The 20,269-nt window shown below is 36.5% G+C and overlaps 1 protein-coding gene across 11 annotated transcripts in view; it reads left to right on the forward strand.

Moving 5' to 3' along the window:
- Positions 1 to 20,269, forward strand: part of CACNA2D1 (calcium voltage-gated channel auxiliary subunit alpha2delta 1) — a 489,928-nt gene that overhangs the window by 29,180 nt on the left and 440,479 nt on the right. The window contains exon 1 of one of the 11 annotated variants that reach the window (XM_017523109.2): positions 2,471 to 2,608. The exons of the other annotated variants lie outside the window; for them this stretch is intronic. The gene's annotated coding sequence lies outside the window, so the exon portion shown is untranslated. Of the gene's footprint in view, positions 1 to 2,470; positions 2,609 to 20,269 lie in introns of those variants that run through there. 11 annotated transcript variants of the gene reach the window in all.

Below are 20,269 nucleotides of genomic sequence, written 5' to 3' on the forward strand. Positions count from 1 at the left end.
TAAAATGTACTAACATTAACTAAAAAAAAAAAAAAAAAAAAAAAAAAAAAAAACTGTTTGGCTTGAAAACATAGAAATAATATATAGATATGGGACTAATTCAAATAATACTTCTCTAATTTTTAAGGTTAAATTATTACAGTCAAGAGAGTTTAGCAAATTAATTCTTCACTTTTAACAAACTAAATGCTTCTTTGAATGGCTTATAAACATTTTAGAGCTTTCTTTTGTCATTTGACAAAAATAACTTGGGAACTATTTTATTCTGAATTCTGAATTTAACACAATGTTTTGATAATCTCATGGGAGATGTAGAATGTTCACTCTAAATAGACTTTTTGAATGCTAAGTACTTTTTAACAGATTTCTGCATTGTTTTCCCTATTTATAACCAAGAATTGATGATTTTCTGATAATCATCAATTCTTGGTATATCTTTCAAAAATAAACTGAGTATTTACCAAGAGACTAACAAATGATTTCCATGTTCTTTGAGAACCAAATCAGAGAAAATGGTTTAAATAGTTACAAGCGCTCGGCTGGGCGCAGTGGCTCATGCCTGTAATCCCAGCAGTTTGGGAGGCGGAGGTAGGTAGATTACTTGAGGTGAGGAGTTTGAGACCAGCCTGGCCAACATGGTGAAACCTCATCTCTACTAAAGATGTAAAAAATTAGCCGGGCTGGTAGCGCACAGGTATAATCCCAGCTACTTGGTGGGCTGAGGCAGAATTGCTTGAACCCTGGAGGCGAAGGTTGCAGTGAGCTGAGGTTGTGTCTTTGCACTCCAGCCTGGGTGACAGAGCAAGACTCTGTCTCAAAACAAGAAAAAAAAAGTTACAGGCACTGATAGTTTTGAACAAAGTTGCAAACATGTAAGTGAAGCCCTAAAGCCCTGAATGGTTTCTGGAAGACTGATCAAGTGTCTAGATACAAATACCTGTGAGATGCGGCCTGTTTTGTTTTTGCGTTTTTAATGCACAGATAACATTGTATATATTTATTTTATATATGATGTTTTTAAGTATATAATACAGGCCTGGTGTCTTGATCAAAGTTTACTTTTAAAAACTACCTGTCATGTGTTTGGTGACATCTATGTGGATGGCAGCTCAATAGAACCATTTGAGATAGAGGTAGAGGTGATGATTAACTATGAAAGAGGATTTTTTTGGGAGCTGCAAATTCAGATAATGGTATCTGTGTGTGTATGTGTGTGGGTGTGGGTGTGTGATTTAGTTTTCATTTTGGCTTGAGGTAAAGAGTTTAACATCTTGAGGTACTCTCAATTGCTGTGAAAAATTATTTTATTTCTCAGCAAATTTAGACATGTCCTGTGCATGCCTGTTGTGAGAAGTGCATTAAGATGCTGAAGTTTCTCCAGTGAAGACTACTACTCATGAAAAATTCCCCAAGATATTTTCTACTTCTAGCTCTTTTGCTCCATATGCCAGAAAGAATGGGAAGAGGCAAGGTGTTCACATACCTAAATGGAGAAAAGGCTTTGAGGTTTTAGATTCTTGGATGTACATATTAGGTGCTTATTTAAAAATGTCAGCAACGTTTTAAATAATATTGCTTCTTTATCTTTTGAGCCATCAGGTGTTTATTTGGCTATAAATTTGTTGTTAGCAATAATAATAATTGGTGGCATCTACTGAGTGCTAGATACTAAGCAGTATGGTAGTGTTTTGCTTATATTACTTAATTCGGGTCTCAATTCTGTAAAACAGGGAAAGACATTATTTTCTCTTTTTAATAAATGAAGACACTGACGTGTTGAGCAGTTAAATCACCTGTTCTGGACTATATTGACAATAATATTGGGGCAGGGCTGTAACTCATGTCTGTCTGATTTCAAACTTTCAACCACTACATTACATTCCCCTTTCATGCAGAGCTGCTCGGCATTTATGATAAATATGGCCTTACATGGAGGGCCATTAAAAGATGTTGTTAACAAATTTATAGTTTCACTTTCTCTAGACTAGTGGTTGTTAACTGGAAGACATTTAGACTGCCATCTCTCTAGATAAAGGAATGGCTTTTAAAAGTCTTCTCTCAAAGAATAAAGTATTAAATGGAAGAAACATTTTGTTTTCCAGAAAATAATACATGTGAAAAAAAATCTTCAAAGTAAAACAGGCAAATGAATATCAAAGAAGCTTATTTTAGAATGTAATCCTGTGAGAGAGAGGGCAGTCTTGAAAGATTAAAAAAGATTCTTTTTATGATTATGAATTTGAAACAGTTGGAATGAATGCAGTCATGAGGATCATTTCTGAAAGTTAGGGATATAGAAAGTTAAAAGACTCATCGCTTGGTACTGAGATCACCTGCTTCGTAACAGACAGAAATAGAAGAGTACAAGTGTTAAGAATTCATTCTGCCTTCCCCGTGCTTTTGTCGCTTTATTTTTAGAGATCTGCTAGCAGCAGTTGGGAGCAGGGTTTGCCCCTCTGCGCCTGCTCAGTCAGACTCGGCTTCTCTCTTGCAGTCTCTGCCTCTCTTGACAGGTGTGAGGGACTTCCTAAGTGTCGCAAGCCAGCCACCTGGCATCAGCCACCCCTGATGTAGCGTGCACCTTCAGACCACTGAGCTCATGAAAGAGGTAATTTTTCTACTGCCTGTTAACATGCGTTGGTTTTTTTCTTAAGGCTAAGCCAATCTGAATGAAAGGTGTTGGATAGATAGCAGTACAGAAGTGATAAACAATGTTTAATAAAAAATGGATTAGATAAACTGCTATGATGGACTGAATCATAAGGAAAAGGTGAAAAGGTATATTTCAGGGCCTCCCTTACACAACCTAAGCAGATATCATAAAAGTCCCAAATCACACAAACATACCTTTTCTTATAATACAGCAGAACACTTTTTTTCTACTAAAATTGTGCATGTGTCTTTATGTTTCTGAAGAAATGAGAGGAACTATTATTTAGAGATTTATCTAAAGCATGCTACTCAGGAGAAAAGTAAGTGTAGTAATTTAAGAGGTCAAGAGTCACAGTTTCAAATATATGAGCCAAAATAATGACATTTTGCTCAGTGATGGGCCATATATATGGCAGTGGTCCTATGAGATTATAATGCTGTATTTTTACTGTAGCCTTCTATTTTGACATTTGTTTAGATAGATAGACATTTACTTATCATTGTGTTACAGTTGCCTACAGTATTCAGTACAGTAGCATGTTGTTTGTAGCCTAGGAGCAATAAGTTATACCATACAACTTAGGTGTGTAGTTTTTGCTTTTGCCAGTAGTAGGCTATGCTATCTAGGTTTGTATAAGTATACTCTATGATGTTTGCACAATGACAAAATCACCTAACAATGCATATCTCAGAATGTAGCCTTATCATTAATTGATGCATGACCATACTTAAATATTTAAAACCCAGAAAACAATATTGCACAGAAGAAACCTTAGGCAATGACTTTCTCAGGCACTCTTAGCAATCACATTGCTCGTTGGAATTACAAGAGGCACAGAGGCTTTATACCACAGATACACATTTGAATCACCTGGAGAATTTTAAAAAGTTACCAGTGCCTCAGCCCTACCCTACAGATTAGGGTAATTGACCAGGCATTGGTATTTTTAAGAATCTACCCGGATGATTTTAGTGTATAGCTAAGGTTGAGAACCACTGAATAAGAGAACCTATCAGTAACTAGTTTTTGCTTTTGCCAGCACTTGCATCATCTTGGGTACCACACCTCACTTCTTCATATTTCAGTTTCCTGTATTAAGAGGCTACCAGAAGAAATAGATCTTTAAAAAACTGGGGACCTCTATAAGGTGTATTCAGAATTATTTACATCCACTTATATTTGGCTTGCATGACTTGCAGAAAACAACACTTTAAAATGTACTAACATTAACTAAAAAAAAAAAAATATCACCAGGCTTTCATTATCTGATAATCTGCAAGTAATAGTCACTCAAATGTTTGTTGAATACCTATTATATAGAAGGCGCTGATGTAGAGACTATGGATTTTGGCCTTTTATTTGTTCTCAAGTAATTACAAGCTAGGGAACTAATAGCCAAAGAAATAATTAATATTTCAAAGCTGCGTGTGTCTCACAGCTATGTACAGTAGTTCAATAATGAATGCAGAAAGAGGGTAACAACTCTGGGCTCACGAGGTCACAGAGCCTTTGCAGAATCTATGATACTTATGATATTAACCATGTTGTCGGTTTTCCACGCTCCCCATCACGCCTTTTCTCTTAAAGCTTTAGTATCTTTGAAGCTTTGTTGGTAGTTACAAGTGCCTTATATGGTCTTCTCTGTGTACATAAAATTTCTTTGGACCATCTGTAATTAGTTGATTACCCTGTGTTTACAACTGCCTGGTACTTGAATATGGTGGTTATCCGAAAGAGTAGCTTTTCATTTGACTTACAGAATGGAATAGGATTTAGGTTCTAGTACAACAGGGTAGGTTTTCTAGTCTGAAGTTAGAAGGAAAAAAATACTAAGCAAAAGCAGAAAGTATACAACTTGATTGAAAAAAGAGAGAAAGTTATCTCAACAGTATCAAAGTACATACCCTGAATCTGTTCTGTGCTGTTACGTGCTAAGTGCATCTTTATTATTATGTTTACAACTTCCCTCAGGTATTAATTACCTTTATTTAGTAAAAAGAGAGGTTTAAAGAATTTCCAGTATCATACATTAGTAAGTCAGGTTTTATGTAGGGTCCCAGCAACCATTCTAATCTCAAAAGCAGTGTTCTTTTCACTCTGCTGTGCTACCTTGTGTAAAGGAATATGGGACGAGACAAAGTGTAAGGAGAAGCCGGGTGTGATGGCTCATGCCTGTAAGCCCAGCAATTTGTGAGTCCAATGTGGCAGTCCACTTGAGGTCAGGAGTTTGAGACCAGCCTGGTCAACATGGTGAAACCCTACCTCTACTAAAAATACAAAAATTAGCTGGGCATGGTGGCCAGTGCCTGTAATCCCAGCCACTCAGGAGGCTGAGGCAGAAGAATCACTTGAACCTGGGAGGCAGAGATTGCGCCACTGCTCTCCAGCCTAGGCAACAAAGTGAGACTCTGTCTCCCAAAAAAAAAAAAAAAAAAAAAAAAAAAAAAAAAAAAAAAAAAAAAAAAAAAAAAAAAAGAAGCTGGGTTGTGGAGTCCTTTAATAATGCAAAGAATATATTTTATTCTGATGGAAGTGGGGAGCCATTGAATATTATTGAAGGAAGACTATCTTCTGGGTATTTTAGAAGGCTAATCTGTCAGGGCTATGTGGGCTATGTCAGTTCAATAAAAATGATTATTCGTTAAAAAATGATTTCTTGAACATGTGCTGTGTTCTACAGTGTCTAGTCCCTGAGAATAGAGTTGTATTAATTAACGCTTACCTAGAGGATTCTTTTAGTTAATACACTATAGTATGTATAGTGCAGATGCTGTGTCTTATTTGTGTTTTTCCCGCATAAATTGTCTTATTCATAGTATTTTTTGTAATTTTCCAACCATGTCAATGCTGTTGTTACTAATAAATTGTAGTTGGAAATCTTCATGAATTTATAATAGCATTTTTGTTAATGTAAAATTTTCCCTTCAAATTCTTTTTAAAGATCAAATAGGTGTTTTCAAAGATCAGTATCATTTTTTAAAGATCATAAATCAGTATCATTGTTAAAAGGAATCTTCATTCAAAAATTTTAGCAAACATTGCTCCTAAGTCATTTTTGTGACTAATGTGCAGACCATGAAGAAAAATCAATTAATAAATAATAAACAGTAGTAATCTTTCAATATTTGAGAGAGAGAGGATTACATTTTATAGGATTACATTTTATAGAAGTAAAGAAATATTATGAGTCATTTAGTGTACTCATATCTTACTTTGCTTCTTTAGTGATATAAAAAAACTCTAACCCAAGGAAAGGTACTCAAAAATGGTTGTCAAATTCATTTTCTATTTCCTCTTTGAATTTCAAATGCATTTTCATAGTATAGCAAAGTGAGCTCACACACCTTTTATGTGTGCTCTCTGGTAAGCCGATGTCACAGAATTCAGTTGAGCAGAGTTGAAGACACCTGTCAGGCAGTTGTTAATTTCAGCTGTGCTGAGGCTCTATGTCTATATCAATCACATTCTTTGGTGGGACAGAAAACTTCTGTTATTAATGGACCTGCCAGTAAGGCCTCTTTATCATATTTGTAGAGGGCTAGTAAATAGGGTAATTAGTTGTTATGATGGTGTTTATGTATGTGGACCTATCATTTGAAATTACTAAAGCATACATTGATTCATTATAATTATTATTTATTTTTTTGGGAGGAATTATCTGGAGAAAGTTGAAAAGAAAGTGGAAAGCCTAAAATTAACAAATTAATGAGAAAAAAAAGCTTCTAAGATTAAGACAGATAAAGACTTGCTCTGCCAAAAGCAGTAAAATGAACATCAAAGCTATGCTTTCTGAGCTAGGGCTTCTCTAAAATACATTCTTTTTATATATAGCACAGGCATCTAAACTATAAACCCAAAGGTGGAAAGAGTGAGGATGTGACTCTCTTTGATGATGGGTTGGAGAATGTTTTCCACCAGACACCATTCCGTCTATAATCCCCACACTTGAAAAGTAGCTCCAATTATACAGTCATGATAATTTACACTTTGTAATACATAAGTACATACTATGTCATTCCTTAGAATCTCCTTCTAGCTTTCACAAATAGCATATCTGTTCATCACTCAGCCACAGTATGATCTTCTAGACTTTGTCGTTTATTTTCCTACTCAGTAGCCTGTTATAAGACCAATGTTCATTTTCCCAGGGATGTTGCAAAGTCTTTACTTAGAAATAATTTCTCCCAGATTCTTAGATATGACTCCATTTGCATGAATTTACCTCATATGAATGTCTTAATTTTGATAGGTATCTAAATTTTAAAACCTTAATTTTATGTCCTTTTATTAATAAAAGACCACTCTAAGGCTGTTAATACATTTGATACATACATTTAAAAAGAAAATGTTAATCATCTATTATTTTTAGATTACTACTGTTGTCTAATTAGGCATACATGTTCACTTGTAATTTGAGAGCATTTATTGCCTTTCACCACTGACCATGTTTTATGTCCAGAAATCCCCAAAACAGTGACTTCTAAATGACCAATTAGATAACCTAAAAAAATGTTAAAGAGAATATCGCTATTACATGCTAACTCATTTTATCTCAACAAAAATTATCATAATACCAAAAAAATTGTATTTAACCATTTTTGAAACATTCTAGTTCAATGAGAATAACACTCAAAATCAGCTGTAAGGAAAGTGTTTTACATGCTTTAGATTCTTCTATTCAAACTCTACTCACTGCCCCAAGTAAATATAAATTTAGTACTTGAATGACAGCAACAAATGCTGAAACCTAACCCTAAATTCTCAGTACTCTGATAGGCCGTATTTGGCGAATCACCACTCTCTCTCGACTCACTGATCCAGCAAATATCTTTTTTGTTGACGACAGAATGACACTGCATGAGACATAGGGTGCAGTTTAATGATTTTCTTTTCTGCAGTTGTAAAATTAGTAGTATTGACTGGGGTCTGAAATAGTGAGTTAGTTTTAAAAAGTTACCAATTGGTGCCAAGTGTGGAATTAGAGTTTTGGTTTAAATAAAGTTCTATAACGCATTACAAAAGCAAGTGTGCAGCAAATATAACCAATTATTTCCCCCGCACAATTGTGCTTCATTTCAACCTTAACCCCTTATTAACAACCATAGCAGAAAACCTAAGCTAGTTCACAACCTAAACTCCTTTAAGGATTCTTCCATAACTCGTTTGAACCAAGAGTGTCAGTTAAGATCTGGGGCAGGCCTAAGCAGTTCTAGGCTTCTGAAAGGAAGACTTCATGTAGCATTCTTTGAAATGAAGCTAATCTGTTCTGACCTTTGTCCCCACTACAGGTCCTTTGCTATCCATGTTCCTGCTGTGCCTTCTTGGCTGCACATGTCACTCTGTATCCTCATTGCAACCATGAATTTTCTTCAGGTGACAGGCCTTTATCGGCTATTTCCATATCTCTCTGATGGCCAGAGTTTCCAGAACTTATTTAGAACTCCATCCAAGAATTCAGCTCTTTGGTCGGTGTTCCTTTGAACACAGGAACACAGGAACATCCAAGAATTCGGCTTTTTAGTCTGGTGTCATCCTTTGGCTACCAAGTCACTGTAGGGATTGGGGTGAGAGGCAATATAGAGGAAGAGGAAAGTGAATTCTTAGTTAACACCAATAGATTTTCTTCATTGACATTTATGAAAACTATTCAGTACTTACATTTTAAATGTATTTCCTCATATGGCCTGAATATTTACTTTGTCACTACCTCTGGTAAAAAACTGTAGTTGGATTTGCATGATATTGGAAGCTCAGTCCTGAAAAGTTGGTCAATCTCAGAAAAACACTTTTTTGTTTCAGATGTGACTTCATATAAACCTCCTCCTGCTGGGTATTAGAACAATTAGCCACTGTCCGCCTTGGAAGGAGATGGAGGAGGACACTGGGGTTGCTTCCCCAGCATTAATTCTGGTGTTCCCCCATGATGTAGTATCCATATAGTTTGGAGTAGGCACGCTGAGTCCATGTTAATCAATGAAATCTCTTCAACCTTGCCAGTGGTGGGAATGACATCCAAGTTGTTCTAGAAAGATGTCTAGCACTATGGTTCCATAAGTAGCAAAGAAAATATTTCTCTTTTGGATTTTGTGGATGCAGATATAAATTGGGGATTGCTACATGATTTTGCTACCCTAAGTGAAACTGTGATGACATGATACAAGGAAGAAGACAGATTGAAAACAATTGGAGAGAAAGAGAACCAGAGTCCTAATTAAACTACAATTGAACGTCCACCTTACTTTTAGAGATTTTACAGCTGGCCAAAAAGAGGTTACGTTACTTGTATAAGCAATTTGAGTATTTCGTCTTTCTAACCAATACAAAGATATACTTGCTAACAATTCTGAAATATATTAACTCCAAAATCTTTCTCTAATCAGTCTGGTCATCATTCGAGGTCCACTGGATATCTTAAGTATCACCACGTTGGATTTAAGAAGTTCAAAATTAGAGCACTTTTCATCTCCATCCTCTTCTCCCAGTCTTCTCCCCTTACCTTCTTTTTCTTTGCTAATAATGTCACCCTCTAGATGTTCTAAGTTAGAATATTTAGAATTGGCTGAATACCTCCCCTTTTTGTGCCTTTCCATTCCCCTTCCACCCAAATTTAGTTGGCTACCAGGTTTTCCTTATCCTGCTTTTAATTTTCCTACTGTTATTGGCTCAGATCAAGCCTTGGCCACATTTTACCTAAATTATGGCCTTTCGTTATTATAAATAATTATTATTGTTCTGCCTCCCAGCCCCAATGGTCTGCTCTCCACACTGCAGTCTACAATTTTAAAAAGCTGTAACTTCGGATCTTGTTTTATGACTTTCTTTATTTTAAAACTTAGTTGACTCATTGTTTAAAACATAATATTCAAATTCTTTAACCTCAACCTATTTTTTAACTCTCTCCTTTATCTTCATTCTGGTCTTACTCTTATTTTAAAAATGGGAATACTATTAATAAGCCCATAGATTTATTGTGAGGGTTAATAAAGGTGATGTGTGAATGTATCTGAAACATGGTACGTTCTGAATTAAATGGTAATTGCTACTATCTGCTGATAAATAACAGTTATTCGCTAAACGCTGCCTCTCTGACTTTGTATATACTGTTCCTTTGCCTGTTGTCTCCCAGCCTCCTTGTGAATGTCATCTTCTCTTTAGGAATTCAGATGATTTCTCCCCTCTGATTTCTCCAACAATCATAGCTCTTTCTGTTATGTAATCTTTGCATGCTGTCAATCACTTGGTTAGCAGCATCTATCACATTGTATTGCCATAGTTTTTAGGAAAAGATTGCCTTTCCCTACTCAGTGTCTACCTCCCTAGAATTACAACTCTGCTCCCACAATTCCTATCCCATTTCCCAATTTTATTTTTCTCTTATGCATGTATATATTTAACACTATATGGTTTACCTATTTGTCACATTTTCTATCTTCCCCATTAAAATGTGTGTTTTACTAGGATGGAATTTTTACCTTTGTATTGCTGTATCTCCAGTCCCTAGAAATCAGCGTTTTGAGGGAATAAAGGAATGTCTTATTTATTATTTTATTTCTAATACCTAACAGAGTAGCTTGCCTATGGTAGGTGCTATTCAAATTTGTCCAAATAAGTGAATAAGTAAATGATGCTACAAACCTGGAAATCTGGAAGAATTTAAATTAGTGACTTAAATGTAGAAGATTTCCGCTTACAGTTTAGGTGCCTTTAGTATAGGGAAGGTAGGGGTCAATTGCAGTGATAGCTCCCAAGTGCCCCATTTTAAACTTGCTTGTTTTTTTTTTTCTGGGATGGAAGGTATAAAACTGAAAGAATGAAGTTATGTATGTGTGTGTGTGTGGGGGGGAATGGGGTGGAAGATGGAATCTCCTAATTAGTATTTTTCTGTTACAAATAGGAGGTGATTAAAAACTGTGAATAAAAGATTCACCAGTCTCCCTATCTGCTTGTTTATAAATGGGAAATGTAAACCTACAGGTGTTTATTATAGTTAAGAACTTTTTTTCTAAATTATTTTACTATTTTGTGAAAATAGTTCAATTTCTACAAGCTATTTAAAACAGAGTTTTTTGTTTGTTTGTTTTTTGAGATAGAGTCTTGCTCTGTTGTTCAGGCTGGAGTGCAATGGCATGATCTCAGCTTACTGCAACGTCTGCCTCCTGGGTTAAAGTGATTCTCCTGCCTCAGCATCTCGAGTAGCTGGGATTATAGGTGCCAAGCACCATGCCCAGCTAATTTTTGTATTTTTTATAGAGAAAGGGTTTCGCCATGTTGGCCAGGCTGTTCCTGAACTCTTGACCTCAGGTGATCTGCCCACGTCAGCCTCCCAATGAAACAGAGTTTTTGTTAAGTTGCAATACAGAAATAGAACTGAGTGGAGACAAGAGTGCCTTTTAGTGCTGATTCTGATTTTTATGAGACTTTAAACTTTACTTCATTTCATACTAATCACAAAGCAGCCAGATATTGGTGAGTGTGTTGATCTAATTTGAATTGGTGATTCAAATGTAGAAGGTTCTCTGTTCCATTATAAAAATAATCTCAGCTTATAATTAAAAGAGAGAATGAAAAATAAAAGGAATATCAAAAGAAGGAAGGATGGAGGGAAGGAAAGAAAGGTAGAAGAAAGGAAAAAAGAAAGAAGAGGGCCGAGTGTGGTGGCTCATGCCTGTAATCCTAGCACTTTGGGAGGCCAAGGCAGGAGAATCATTTGAGGTCAGGAGTTTGAGACCAGCCTAGGCAACATGTTCAGACCGCCATGTCTACAAAAAATTTAAAAAAGTAGCCAGCATGGTGGTGCTGCCTGTAGTCCCAGCTACTCAGGAGGCCGAGGTGGGAAGGCCCTTTGAGCAACGGGGTTTGAGGCTGCAGTGAGCTATGATCATGCCACTGCATTTCAGTTTGGACAGCTGAGCAAGACCCTATCTGAAAAAAAAAATACAAAAGAAAGGAAGAAAATAAACTAAAGTGGTAGTGAGACCTCAGAAACGAATAAAGCATCTGTAAAGTGATACTTATTTTTTGTTGTGTCTAGCAACAGCATTTTAATTCTGTGGATATATTAGTATGAGTGTACACATAACACACATATCCACACACATATATTTACTCATCACATAATTAAGAATTTCAAACTTATTCTTTCTCTGACTTGAGAATTCTGTTGCTACGCATTCCTAAATGGAATGATGTTTGTCTTCACTGTGGCAAAGACAGTTAAATTATAGGTAGTAGTAAATTTGCTGATTTGCTGCAATAAAAATCATGAAGAAATAGAGATCTTTCTCTTCCAGCTGTGTTCTTTCTTCTTCATCTTTTTAGTCTCTCCCCTAAATGTTAGAACTGGGGCTCTAAGGCTATCGAGCCCTTCCTTCTTTAATAGTTGTGGTTTAATCTTGGCGTTACACAGTCTAAATGTTTAAGGAATGACTTCATCTTTAGATATTCAGTTGAAAGTAGTTGGACACAGCCTGCCTATGAAGCCTCATTCTTAGCCACTGTCTTCATCTGTCTAATCCTATCCCACTGGTATCTCTCACCAGGTTCTTAATATACCCATGACTGTTGGCTGTTGGTCATTCTATTCCACCACCTGGTTTGCCCTTTTCCCCTTTTATCATCTAATAAAAGCCATTTAGTCTTTCGGAGTTGTATCTAGTTAGCAATGTGAATGTTGACTCTGCTACTGTGTTAGCTCTGTTGTTTTTTAGCCTCTCTGTGTCTCATCATTGTAACAGAGCGTGATAATGATAATTAAATGAGGTCATATGTGCTTGGCACATTCTTTAATATGGCAATATATGCTCAATAGGTTTGGCTGTCAGAAGGAATCAGTTGCTACCTTCTATACTAATACTGCTCCTTGTGCAGATACCTCATGAAAACCCTTATTCATTACATTGTAATCACTGATTTGCCTTTGTATCTCTTCATTCCTTTGTGTGCTCTGTCAGCATCGACTTCTGCATTTTAAAATGCTCAATTCTAGGCAAAAAGAATATTGTTAAGGATAATCACTTGCAATCTAAAAATACTTCCATAAATACAAATATATAAGTTAGATAAGTATAGTCAAAGAAAGAAAACTGAGGACCAAAAAAATGTCAAAAGAGTAAAGAGCTAAGAGAAGATTAAAATATACTCAATATAGGTATATTAAAATAAAAATCTAATTTTAGATTCATAAAAGAATATTCATTTTTTGTTATTTTAATTACAAATGCAGTGATACAGGTAATACATGTGATGTATGATAAATAAAAGCCAAAATCCTTTTGGGGAAAGTGAGCTATTCGTTAAAGTTTCCTCTATCTGGATTTTGGTTCCAAGACCACATGATTTTGGTTGGTACTCAGGGTGGAATGGAGGCTGGTGGGGAGGACAATGCAACTTTTATGAAAAACCTAGAAATAGGTGAAAGACATGAAGAAATCAATGCATGAGTTCAAAAAGAAAAGAATTTAAGTTCACAGTGTCAGAAATTGTCTGAAAAGATGTGACTGGACTTTAATCTCTAGTTTGGAATTCTGTTGGACTTGTTTTCAGTTAAGGACTATGAATGGAAAAGAACCTTAGTTTCTAACATCCACGAGGAGGTAGCAAACTTTTGTTTTCTACAGATACTTATTTCTTCCATGTCTATTACATTGCTTCCAGACACTTTAATATTTTGAGTCGTAATTTAGGCCTTGGTTAAATTATAGTTGGATTTGCTTCATTATTTGGATACAGGAAGTAGCAGGACTACTGCCAGGAAAGCCAAGCTTCAAGATAATAGTGAGCTTCATGTAAAAGGATGCAGACAGTGAACAGAGGTGAGGGGCAGCATTACAAATTGAGTGACAGCTATTGAGATGTAAAGAAGTAGCTGGCTGGGCGTGGTGGCTCACGCCTGTAATCCCAGTACTTTGGGAGGTCAAGGTGGGTAGGTGACTAGGTCAGGAGATTGATATTGGTGAGTGTGTTGATCTAATTTGAATTGGTGATTCAAATGTAGAAGGTTCTCTGTTCTATTATAAAAATAATCTCAGCTTATAATTAAAAGAAAGAATGAAAAATAAAAGGAATATCAAAAGAAGGAAGGATGGAGGGAAGGAAAGAAAGGTAGAAGAAAGGAAAAAAGAAAGAAGAGGGCCGAGTGTGGTGGCTCATGCCTGTAATCCTAGCACTTTGGGAGGCCAAGGCAGGAGAATCATTTGAGGTCAGGAGTTTGAGACCAGCCTAGGCAACATGTTCAGACCGCCATGTCTACAAAAAATTTAAAAAAGTAGCCAGCATGGTGGTGCTGCCTGTAGTCCCAGCTCAGGAGGCTGAGACAGGAGAATGGCTCGAATGCAGGAGGTGAGACTGCAGTGAGCCGAGATCTTGCCAGTAAACTCCAGCCTGGGTGACAAGAGTGAGATTGTCTCAACAACAACAACAAAAAAAAAAAAAAAAAAAAAAAAAAAAAAAAAAAAAAAAAAAAAGGGAGCTAGTGCAAGGAGTCCTCAGGGCAGACATATTGTATAGCCACAAAGTGGTAAATCAACCTTGAGAAACTTCAGCTGATTTAAGACTATCCAAATATTCTCCTTCATTTTTAAAGAGCCTGATTATGGAACTATGATTATATCTGGAATTCCACATTGCTTGAAATTACACAAAACCTGGATTTGAACAGAGAAGTCTTATTTATTTTAAAAATTTTTTTTTGAGACCGAGTCTTGCTCTGTTGTCCAGGCTGGAGTGCAGTGGCACTATCTCAGCTCACTGCAACCTCTGCCACCCAGGTTCAAGTGATTCTCCTGCCTCAGCCTCCTGAGTAGCTGGGACTACAGGCATGCCACCACACCCAGCTGATTTTTTTTTTTTTTTTTGTATTTTAGTAGAGATGGGGTTTCACCATGTTGGCCAAGATGGTCTGGATCTCCTGACCTGGTGATCTGCCCACCTCGGCCCCACCAAGTTCTGGGACTACAGGCATGAGCCATCCTGCCTGGCCAAATTTTTTATTTCTTATAGAGATGGGGTCTCGCCATGTTATCCAGGCTAGTCTCAAACTCCTGGGCTCAGGCAATCCTCCTGCCTCATCTTCCCAAAGTGCTGGGATTACAGGTGTGAACCACTGTGCCAGGCCTGGAAAGAGAAAGCTTAGAGAATAAAGGACCTCTATGAAAGTTGAAAAGGTAATTTCAACTCAGAAAACGTGGCTACTAAACCTTGAGGTTGGTTAAAGGAGTTAAGCGCAAATTATTTTTATCTCGAGCTATGCATAGGAACATTTTAACTGGCAATTACTAAAAGTGATAAAATATATTAGAAAATACAAACAATTCTGTAATCCTGAAAAGAGAAAATAGTAAAGGACACTGTATTCTGTAGTCCGCATAGGATTTTCATGTATATCGTCTCCCTTAAGCCTTTCAAACAAATGTTGGGAATGTGTCTTACGCCCATTTTATTTTTTTACACCAGTGATTGAGATGCAAAGTAATTAAACTAGTTACTGTGTTCTTTTATGCTAGAAAAGATTTCCAAAGGCTGAGAAAATACATGCTTACTATAATACTAAACATTGACCATGATCTGAAGTATTGTATTATAAATGCAGATAGGCATGCATGTTATTCCAACTTCCTTCAGACTATTAATTGTACCTAAATAGTCTATTAATTGTACTCAGCTATTGTTCATATCCATGAACAGCATAATATTCAGTTCCTCAGTCACTTGTAGAATACACATTTTATCAATGAATTTAAATGAAATAATTATAGTAATTGAAGTACCTTACATGCTTCTCTGAGACATGTGCTTACAGGGTTTTTTAAAAATGTAACTACGTTATGTTGAATTACTACTAATATAATATGAAGTGGAAAAATTAAAATCTGAAAAGCAGAATGCCACGGATAACCCCTGGCAAGTAAGCATTAGCTTCCATAGCAGCAAAGCACACAGTGTAAGGAAAGCTGTCCTGGAATCAGACTGTTTGACACTGACCTTGTCACTTACTTGGTGTGCAATACCAGGAAAATATCTTTTACTTCTCTCTAGCTCAGTTTACTCCATTATATCATATATTCCATCAGAGTTGTGTCTTTTTAATTTTATATTGTGTTTTTACTGTTTAGGTTAGTGCCGTACGTGTATCAGGAATTCGATGTATTGTTTTGAACAGATCTGCAAAGTCGAATGACTATGTTATGTACCCGTAGGATGCTTCAATAGTATACCACTTCCCAGAATTCTTAGCAAATATCGGAGACAGTAACAACTAACAAATATGGGAAATGCTAATTTTTACTATTAGGTTTTATTATTATGGCTGAAGGTGAAAGAAGTATAAAAAAAATAATGAAGCTGTTGTTTTAGAGAAAGGCCCTTCTTCTGGTATAGCACATTTGTGTCTAAGGGTTTGTTCACTTGAGTCAAACCCAGAGAGGAGAGCTACAGCTTTACGTACGTGCTCACTAATAAAAGTTTGAAATTGCCTTGAACCTCTGTTTCTTCTGTTCTACTTCACTTCTCTTTGTCTCAGAAAATCAGTTGATTCTTTTACTTCTAATGGTTGGGTTCATCCTGAATTTGAGAAATCTTTATGAAACAGGATTTTGGGAAAACACCCAAGCAAACAAAACCATAAAAGCCCCTAAAAACTCATCCCAAATAAACCACCCGCTTATGCTGCCTCAGAAATGATTCATTTTTTTCTGTGTCCCAAATACAAGGTACACCACTCTCAAAAAATGTCTTTGAAGCAAACTGGTAATGATCTTGGCTGTTGATAGCCTGGCTGTCTATATCTATTCATTTCCATCTGTCTGTCTGTCTAGCTAGCTGTCATCTATAATGATAAATTTCATTTAATACAGAGAAACGTTAGTTTTATTTTTCCTTTCTTTCTCTCTTGTTTCTTTTCTTCCTACTTTTTCCTTTGTTTCCTCCTTTCTTTCTCCCTCTTTCTCTTCCTCCATCCCTTCATCTAGATCTCTTCTTTTTTCTTTTTTTCTCTGTCACTTTTCTTCTAAGCTCAATATGATTTACAATTTCCTTTGACACGTAAAGCATGTACATGAATAATATAAAAATCACTGGATTGTGACTTAAAATGCAGGTAGACATATCCAGAAATGTGTCATTTGGAACCCTCTTTGACCCTTCTCGCTCCATTTTCACCCCATAGTTAACAAAGCCCTCCCCTGAGCCCCGTTCTCCCTTTTACTTGCCTCTGTTGGTATGCTTAATATGCTTCATTTATTTGCATTGCATACTTCTCAGCACAGTCTCAAAACATTTTTGTTTATTTCTCACCTTGACCTTTGGCAAATTTATTTTTGCCTATTCTCACTCTACCTTTCTGTTGCTCCCTAATTCTTATTTCAATAAAGGGTTGCTGCTGCTCGTTTCCCACTGAGGCTGCCGTTGAAGTCTATAAGGTGTCCACTTATCTGTAAATAAAACATTGCATGCAAATCATATACATAGGTAACTCAAATGTCTAGTTATTTTGCAAGTTTATTTTTTGATTTTACATTTTAGAATATAAAGAATAATTTTTTTTTTTTACAATTTTTTAAAAGTTTTATCCTCTCTTCTTTATATTATAAAGATGCAAATGAAAGCGTTAGTACAAACACAGTGCAGCATTTAGTAGCCACACCCAAGAAAGCTCTGGCACTGGTAGGGACAGATATGTATAGGCGGATCGTAATTGCTGGAAGCATGTTTTCAATTCTCAGTGTTCATTACATTAAAATATTTATAAGAATGCAGAGAAACTGCATCTTTTATATCTGCTATTACATTGAAATAAAACAGCCAAGGGCTTAAATTTTATTTTTAATCCCATTTTCAAATTTAAATATGTATCTTATTAGCTCTTCTTTTAGTTTATATTTTTGTTAACATGGATACAGTAGTAGTATTTGAGCTGTTGTGTAACTTGCACAGACCTCTGTAGCCTTCAGCATGGATTATACATTCATTAAATTCCAGAACATGCTTAGTGCTGTTCTTTGTGTAAGAGGTCAGCATTTCCCTATTGCAAGATGAAATTCATTTCCATTACTTCATTAAAATCCTACATGTTTGTATTGTATATAGCTACAATTTTTATATGCAAATGCTGTTTCAAGGCAGTTAAGTTCCTTTCTTCCTTCTTCCCTCCCCCTTCCCTCCCTCTTTTCTTCCTCCCTCCCTCCCTCTTTCCTTCCCTCCTCTCCTCCCTTCTTTCTTCTCTCTCTCTTTATTAATGTATTTGAATTTTTTAAAGACTGAGTCAGAAGACTGATTACCTATAACCTATATACAAAATTAAATTTAGAATATTAAAGGAAAGGGATAACTTTATCTTTCAAGGTTAGGGCTAATAAATGTATTTCTTGTCTCTGTTGTTTCCCAATGACTTATAGAGGCACCCAAACATTTAAATCCAAAGTGACACATTCCTAATTAGAATTGTTGTATTGATGTGGGAGAAGACCCAATGATTTTCTTTTCCCTAAGGTACCTGGTGTTCATATACTATCTATTCTCCAATCATGTTAATACATTTATTCATTCTAAACTGTTAAGGATTGAACATGTTGATGTAGGATTTTTTGCATCCACTTTGCCAGGCGGGCCTCTGTGGCTGGCAATGCCTCCGCCTAGGCCTCGCTTGGCCTCAGGCCTGCCACAGGAGGGGTTGCACTCACTTGGCCCCCTGGGCCATGCCTGGCTTGCATACCAGCTCGGTCTATGGCTGGGCTGGGTGTGCCCCAGCTCACCTGTGTGCCCCAACTCGTACCTGTGTTCGACAATTCCGGAGTTCTTGTCCTGCGTCCAAGAAAAAATGAGATTGCACTGACAATTGAAGGATGAGGGTGGCAGATAAGAATTTTATTGAGCAACAGAACAGCTATCAGCAGAGAGGCAACGTGAGGGTGGTCCCACACCTGTAGTTGGGTCATGGGGTTTTTATGAGTGGCTGGGTCTGAGGTTTTTATGAGTTCATGATGGGAGAGCACATGGTGATTCGTTTGTAAGTATGCAACAGGCTAAAACAAAGGCATCATTCAAAGGTCGGCAGGACAGTGTGAAAAACTAATTAGGGAAGGGTAGGTATATGTAAAACAGGTGATGTGTGAGGATCAATCAGAGGAAAGCATGCCAAATGGGAAGAGAGGTTCTCCAGTCCATGGATTTAACTTGTAGCTTGGCTTTTAGGCTTTAAACTACCTTTGGCTTGAAGGTCTGGTTTCACCAGGGACCTGCCCCTGTCTGCTTAGGGATTTGTCTATCTCCTGCCACTATCATTGTCATTCTTCACAGGAGTATTTTCAAATGAAGGAACATTTAGTGAAATAGGAACATTTATGTAAAACTCAGAATGACTAAAGTTGGGAAAGATCTCTGGAACCATACAGGTCCACAGTAATGGCTTAATAAACCACTTTTCTAGAAGTAGCATTTTGCATTCTTACTACTCATTTTACATTCTTGCTATTCATTTTGCATTAGCTTCCTTGCTAACTGGCTTTTTTTTGTTGATGTTTTAGTCCTTACGATCTCCTTTTCCAGTTCCCTTTAAATTCCATCACATGGAACTATCAACTGTATCTCTGCAAACAACTCCTGCTTTCTACTTCCTTTGAATCTGTGCAAAGAAATAAAAAGTGAAAGACAGAAAAATTTATTGTTTGTAAACATTTAAGGCATTTATTAATAAAACCAGTGTAACATTTTGGGGCTATATCCTCTTTGTAACATGAATAATTAAAATTCACTGATTTGAATTTAAGCAGCTTAATCTGGTAATCTGAGCTTCTGAATTAGATGAGTGGGCAAAGAGTCAGGTGAATCAGAGGGAAAAGTGGAGACTGGGCTGCATGGCTTGCCAGTCATAATCAATCTACTGTTAGAAATTATGAGGAATTTCCTTTGACACATAAAGCATGCAAAGTACATAACTGGTTTCCATCTAATTATATACTTGTGTGGTGAATGTGTTTTCAGATTCTAAAACCATCTGAATTTGCTTTTTTTTCCCACCTTGGTACTCTGTGCTTTCTGAGATTTTATATGGTCACATGAACTGTGAGTGATGCTCAATATTGACAAGTACAGTGCAAACAGCAGATGGCAAGATATTGATGGAGACATTTGTTAATGGGCCAGTTGTCTTGCTTAGATGTACAGCTTTTTGGCAGAGTTTTGGCCTTTTTTTCTGCCTTTCCACACGGTCTACCTTAGAAGGAGGAAAAAACCCAAGCCTCTTTTATGTTTTTCATGGGGAAAAAAATAGGTGAGTGTCAAGATAGCATGAACCTTAAATAAAACCACCCTTAGTAAATGGAGCTGCTATATCATGAAAAAAAGATTCTGTAAAAATCATATAATTTCTTTGAAAATATTTTTAAAACTTTTTTTTTCATTTAATAACCCCATTGTCTCTTCAGTAATTAATGTTTTCTATATTGAATACACAGCTTTGTACATTTTTATGTGTGTGAGGACAGTGCTGTCCCATAACCAATGGTAAACACTTCAAGGAAAAAATACATCCTATGAGTCATTTGAGTAGGTGATACGGGGGCTGGGCTTCCTAGGATCTCTGGACCCATACACATCCACAGTAATGGCTCAATAAACCACTTT

Source organism: Cebus imitator, unplaced genomic scaffold, assembly GCF_001604975.1.
Source record: "Cebus imitator isolate Cc_AM_T3 unplaced genomic scaffold, Cebus_imitator-1.0 Scaffold26, whole genome shotgun sequence".
NCBI classification, from domain to species: Eukaryota; Metazoa; Chordata; class Mammalia; order Primates; family Cebidae; genus Cebus; species Cebus imitator.